This window comes from Bubalus bubalis, chromosome 18 (assembly GCF_019923935.1).
Source record: "Bubalus bubalis isolate 160015118507 breed Murrah chromosome 18, NDDB_SH_1, whole genome shotgun sequence".
In the NCBI taxonomy this organism is placed as follows: Eukaryota; Metazoa; Chordata; class Mammalia; order Artiodactyla; family Bovidae; genus Bubalus; species Bubalus bubalis.
This window is the reverse complement of record NC_059174.1, coordinates 1505593-1512064: the sequence shown is the minus strand read 5'-3', so window position 1 is coordinate 1512064 and position 6472 is coordinate 1505593.

The following is a 6472-nucleotide window of genomic DNA, read 5'->3' as shown; positions in this document are numbered from 1 at the left end:
GTACGTATCAGCTTCTTAGTTGATTCCTGGGAAGGCGGCTCTACTTCTGGCTGACGCAATGTCAGGGAAAGAAGGGACTGGGGCCCATCACGTGACGAGTAAGGTTGCGGACTGTTAGAAACCGACATTTTAGTACCCGTAAGATAAGTCGTGGGCTTCCCTGGTACCTCAGACGGTCAAGAATCCGCCTGCGGTGCGGGAGACCTGGGTTCGATCCCTGGGTTGGGGAGATCCCCTGGAGGAGAGCATGGCAACCAACTCCAGTGTTTCTGCCTGAAGAATCCCCATGGACAGAGGAGCCTGGCGAGTTACAGCCCATGGGGTCACAAAGAGTGGGACACAACTGAGCACACAGGATAAGTCCTAGTGGTTGATTTGGCTAATGAGGGGAAACAGTGACGTGTGTTTGGTAGAGGTCACAGCTCTTAGCATCTAGTTGTGTTCGTTGTGTTGTTATAGAATGGTATTCGGATTCTGATATGTTACGCCAGTGGACACACTTGTCCTTGTCAGACCTTGGATTTGGTGTGGAAGAAATAACTTACTCTTTGAGAGGCAATTAAATTGGCCTCTGGTCTTCCATTTGCCTTTGAAAAATAATAGTTAATATTTATATGCAAAGCATTAGTAAACATTTCCTTTTTGCTGTTCAGTTGCTCAGTCGTGCTGACTTCTTGCGACCCCATGGACTGCAGCACACCAGGCTTTCCTGTCTTTCACTATCTCCTGGAATTTGCTCAGATTCCTGTTGATTGGGTTGGTGATGCCATCTCATTCTCTGTTGCCACCTTCTCCTCCTGCCCTTAATCTGTCCCAGTATCAAGGTCTATTCCAGTGAGTCATCTCTTCACATCAGGTGGCCATAGTATTGGAGCTTCAGCATCAGCTTCCAATGAATATTCAGGGTTGATTTCCTTTAGGATTGACTGGTTTGATCTCCTTGCTGTCCAGTTCAGTTCAGTTCAGTGGCTCAGTCGTGTCCGACTCTTTGCGACCCCATGAATTGCAGCATGCCAGGTCTCCCTGTCCATCACCATCTCCCAGAGTTCACTCAGACTCCTGTCCATCGAGTCGGTGATGCCATCCAGCCATCTCATCCTCTGTCGTCCCCTTCTCCTCCTGCCCCCAATCCCTCCCAGCATCAGAGTCTTTTCCAATGAGTCAACTCTTCACATGAGGTGGCCAAAGTACTGGAGTTTCAGCTTTAGCATCATTCCTTCCAAAGAAATCCCAGGGCTGATCTCCTTCATAATGGACTGGTTGGATCTCTTTGCAGTCCAAGGGACTCTCAAGAGTCTTCAACACCACAGTTCAAAAGCATCAATTCTTCAGCACTCAGCTTTCTTCACAGTCCAAGTCTCACATCCATACATAACCACTGCAAAAACCATAGCCTTGACTAGAGGGACCTTTGTTGGCAAAGTAATGTCTCTGCGTTTCAATATGCTGTCTAGGTTGGTCATAACTTTCCTTTCAAGGAGTAAGCGTCTTTTAATTTCATGGCTGCAGTCACCATCTGCAGTGATTTTGGAGCCCCAAAAAATAAACTCTGACACTGTTTCCCCATCTATTTCCCATGAAGTGATGGGACCAGATGCCATGATCTTCTTTTTCTGAATGTTGAGCTTTAAGCCAACTTTTTCACTCTCCACTTTCACTTTCATCAAGAGGCTTTTGAGTTCCTCTTCACTTTCTGCCATAAGGGTAGTGTCATCTGCATATCTGAGGTTATTGATATTTCTCCTGGCAATCTTGATTCCAGCTTGTGCTTCTTCCAGCTCAGCATTTCTCATGATGTACTCTGCATATAAGAAATAAGCAGGGTGACAAGATACAGCCTTGAGGTACTCCTTTTCCTATTTGGAACCAGTCTGTTGTTCCATGTCCAGTTCTAACTGTTGCTTCCTGACCTGCATATAGGTTTCTCAAGAGGCAGGTAAGGTGGTCTGGTATTCCCATCTCTTCCAGAATTTTCTACAGTTTATTCTGATCCACACAGTCAAAGGCTTTGGCATAGTCAATAAAGCAGAAATAGATGTTTTTCTGGAACTTTCTTGCTTTTTCCATGATCCAGCGGATGTTGGCAATTTTATCTCTGGTTCCTCTGCCTTTTCTAAAACCAGCTTGAACATCAGGAAGTTCACAGTTCACATATTGCTGAAGCCTGGCTTGGAGGATTTTGAGCATTACTTTACTAGCATGTGAGATGAGTGCAATTGTGTGGTAGTTTGAGCATTCTTTGGCATTGCCTTTCTTTGGGATTGGAATGAAAACTGACCTTTTCCAGTCCTGTGGCCACTGCTGAGTTTTCCAAATTTGCTGGCATATTGAGTGCAGCACTTTCACAGCATCGTCTTTCAGGGTTTGAAAAAGCTCAACTGGAATTCCATCACCTCCACTAGCTTTGTTCATAGTGATGCTTTCTAAGGCACACTTGACTTCACATTCCAGGATGTCTGGCTCTAGATGAGTGATCACACCATCGTGATTCTCTGGGTCATGAAGATCTTTTTTTGTACAGTTCTTCTGTGTATTCTTGCCACTTCTTCTTAATATCTTCTGCTTCCTTTAGGTCCATGCCATTTCTGTCCTTTATCGAGCCCATCCTTGCGTGAAATATTCCCTTGGTATCTCTAATTTTCTGGAAGTGATCTCTAGTCTTTCCCATTCTATTGTTTTCCTCTATTTCTTTGCATTGATCGCTGAAGAAGGCTTTCTTATCTCTTCTTGCTATTCTTTGGAACTCTGCATTCAGATGTTTATATCTTTCCTTTTCTCCTTTGCTTTTTGCTTCTCTTCTTTTCACAGCTATTTGTAAGGCCTCCCCAGACAGCCATTTTGCTTTTTTGCATTTCTTTTCCATGGGGATGGTCTTGATCCCTGTCTCCTGTACAGTGTCACAAATCTTAGTCCATAGTTCTTCAGGCACTCTGTCTATCAGATCTACGCCCTTAAATCTATTTCTCACTTCCACTGTATAATCATAAGGGATTTGATTTAGGTCATACCTGAATGGTCTAGTGGTTTTCCCTATTTTCTTCAATTTAAGTCTGAATTTGGCAATAAGGAGCTCATGATCTGAGCCACAGTCAGCTCCTGGTCTTGTTTTTGCTGACTGTATAGAGCTTCTTCATCTTTGGCTGCAAAGAATATAATCAATCTGATTTTGGTGTTGACCATCTGGTGATGTCCATGTGTAGAGTCTTCTCTTGTGTTGTTGGAAGAGGGTGTTTGCTATGACCGGTGTGTTCTCTTGGCAAAACTCTATTAGCCTTTGCCCTGCTTCATTCCATATTCCAAGGCCAAATTTGCCTGTTACTCCAGGTGTTTCTTGACTTCCTACTTTTGCATTCCAGTCCCCTATAATGAAAAGGACATCTTTTTTGCGTGTTAGTTCTAAAAGGTCTTATAGGTCTTCATAGAGGCATTCAACTTCAGCTTCTTCAGCGTTACTGGTTGGGGCATAGACTTGGATTACTGTGATATTGAATGGTTTGCCTTGGAAATGAACAGAGATCATTCTGTTGTTTTTGAGATTGCATCCAAGTACTGTATTTCGGACTCTTTTGTTGACCATGATGGCTACTCCATTTCTTCTGAGGGATTCCTGCCCGCATTAGTAGATATAATGGTCATCTGAATTAAATTCACCTGGGAACTCTCAAAAGCATCAGTTCTTCAGTGCTCAGTCTTCTTTATGGTCCAACTTTCACATCAGTACAGGACTTCTGGAAAAACCAAAGCTTTGGCTATATTTTGCTTAATTTTTCGACTGTGTATGAGGCAGATCAACTGGCATCCCATTTAGAGATGAGGTAACTGTTTTGCCTAGGTACACACTGAAAAAGTAAAGAGCCAATATTCAAACCTGTGTGTGTGTGTAACTCCAAAACCCATGATCTTAACCTCTCTGAGACAGGACGTAGATGCCCGGCCCCCCCGGGCCCCCTCCCCCTCCCCACCAGCCCCAGTTTAAAGCAATTGGAGATTCATACCATAAGGACCGAAACTCCAAGACAAGCATAGTGGGACAATTAAGGGAGGAGGCTGGGTCCTACCCAATACATACTTCTTATTTTCACAGTCAAGAGAACTCCCTGACCACTTATGTGCAAAAAAGTTTCCTTGAAGGTCAAAGAGGAGTTATGTCAAGGGATGTTCTCTACCCATATGCCTTTTCTGTAAAGTCCATCTTGGCTAAGAGATGCATGGGCACACAGGGGAGGATCCTGAGATACATGAAATATGGATTGTGAATCAGATGAATCAAAATCACTGGCCAAAGGAAACCAGGGAGAAATGCCCCTTAAAAGTAATTCAAACTTCCACAAGGGTGTGATCAGTGTCTCTCTCTCTCTCTCTCACCCTCTCACCCTGAGTCTCAGTCAGTTCAGTCACTCAGTCATGTCCAACTCTTTGCGACCCCATGGACTGCAGCATGCCAGGCTTCCCTGTCCCTCACCAACTCCTGGAGCTTGCTCAAACTCTTGTCTATCGAATCATTGATGCCTTCCAACCATCTCATCATCCTCTGTCATCCCCTTCTCCTGCCTTCAGTCTTTCCCAGCGTCATCTCCAGTATTAACCTACATCATCTTGTATATCTAAATACAAGAGTATAAAATTGTGCTGGTCATCCGTACAGATACGTTAGGAGAACACAAGTTTGCATGCCCAATGCACAGTGAGGCCAAACAACTCAAAACGTGGGAATTTAGAGCAGGGAAGGGTTTACTGCAGGGACAAGCAAGGAGAACAGGTAGATGGTGCTCAAAAACCCCAAACTCCCTGATGGTCTGGGGGAGTTTTTTATGACAAAATTTGGGGTGAGGGCTGCAGGGTGTGTGACTACCTTCTGATTGGTTGGTGGGGAGGTAACAGGGTGGTGCTCCAAGAATCTTATGCCCAGCCTGAAGTTGGGGGGATGGGTGGGCAGGGGAGGGATTTAGTTCCTGCCAGAGAACTCAAAGATACTGTATGCATAGTCCTTGAAGAGGAACCAGGACCTTACCCCAAAACTGCACTATTGTTTCTAGACTGCTTTTATCTTGTTTCCACAGTCCCTCCCTTCCCTGATTAGCAAATGTTTGAATCCACCCTTTGGAATTCAGGGAGGGTCAAGGAGGCTAAATGAAGACTAGTTCCTACAAAGGCTTGTGTGCCCAGGATGGCCCCACAGATTCCTGTTTGGTCTCAATATTACAGAAAAATTTTATCCTTTTTGTCAGGGGAAACATTGACTGAAGCCACCCACCCTGGCCAGGCACTGTAGTAACCATTTGAGTGAGTATTTCATGACAGGAGGTCCTGGTAAGGACCAGGAAACTAACAAGCCCCCACCAACCGGAAGAATTCAGAAAAGGTCAAAAGGAGACACCACGTGTCCTACCACCTCCCAGAATCCTTCTTGCTGGCATCCATCTTGGCTGAATAATGCCTGCACATCCAGAAAGGACTCTAAGACAGAATTAGTGGCCAAAAACAAACTGGAAATTAATCCCATCACCATAAAACCTGAGACTTGGCAGAGCAGTTCTGGGTTTGCATCCCCTGCTCCCCACCCGGGCACCCATTCCCAGTAAAGTCTCTTACTTCGTAAGCACGTGGGTCTCCTCGGACAATTCATTTCTGAGTGTTAGACAAGATCCCCCTTTCCAGCCCTAGAAGTCCCCCTTCCTGTAACATTTTTGTATAAAAGAGAATACTACTGGGGCTTCCTAGATGGTTCAGTGGTAAAGAATCTGCCTGTAATGCAGGAGACCCATGTTCAATCCCTGGGTCAGGAAGATCCCCTGGAGAAGGAAATGGCAACCCACTCCAGAATTTTTGCTTGGGAAATCCCATGGACAGAGGAGCCTGGTGGGCAGCAGTCCAAGGGGGTGCAGTAGAGCCAGTCAGTTGACTTAGCAACTTAACAACAAACACAGATATAAGCTCAAGCTCAAAAGCTAGTAAAAAGTCACTTAACTTGACAGTAAAGTATTAATAACCATCTTCACACCTAACATCTATTAAGCATTTAGCATGGAGAAGGCAGTGGCACCCCACTCCAGCACTCTTGCCTGGAGAAGCCCATGGATGGAGGAGCCTGGTAGGCTGCAGTCCCTGGGGTCACTCGCTAAGACTCGGACACGACTGAGCGACTTCACTTTCCCTTTTCACTTTCATGCACTGGAGAAGGAAATGGCAACCCACTCCAGTGTTCTTGCCCGGAGAATCCCAGGGACGGCGGAGCCTGGTGGGCTGCCGTTTATGGGGTCCCACAGAGTCGGACACTACTGAAATGACTCAGCAGTAGCAGACACTGAATCTCACAACCCCCTTTCAAAGAGTTACTTTATTACCTGCTAGTAACAGTCCAGGAACCTTAGGCACACAGGCGCGCAGTCGCAACGCTTGCTGCCCCCTCCTCTGATTGGCTGGTGGGACAGGCTTCCATGCATCAGCCAATGAGGCTCTGGCTGTGAGCGGC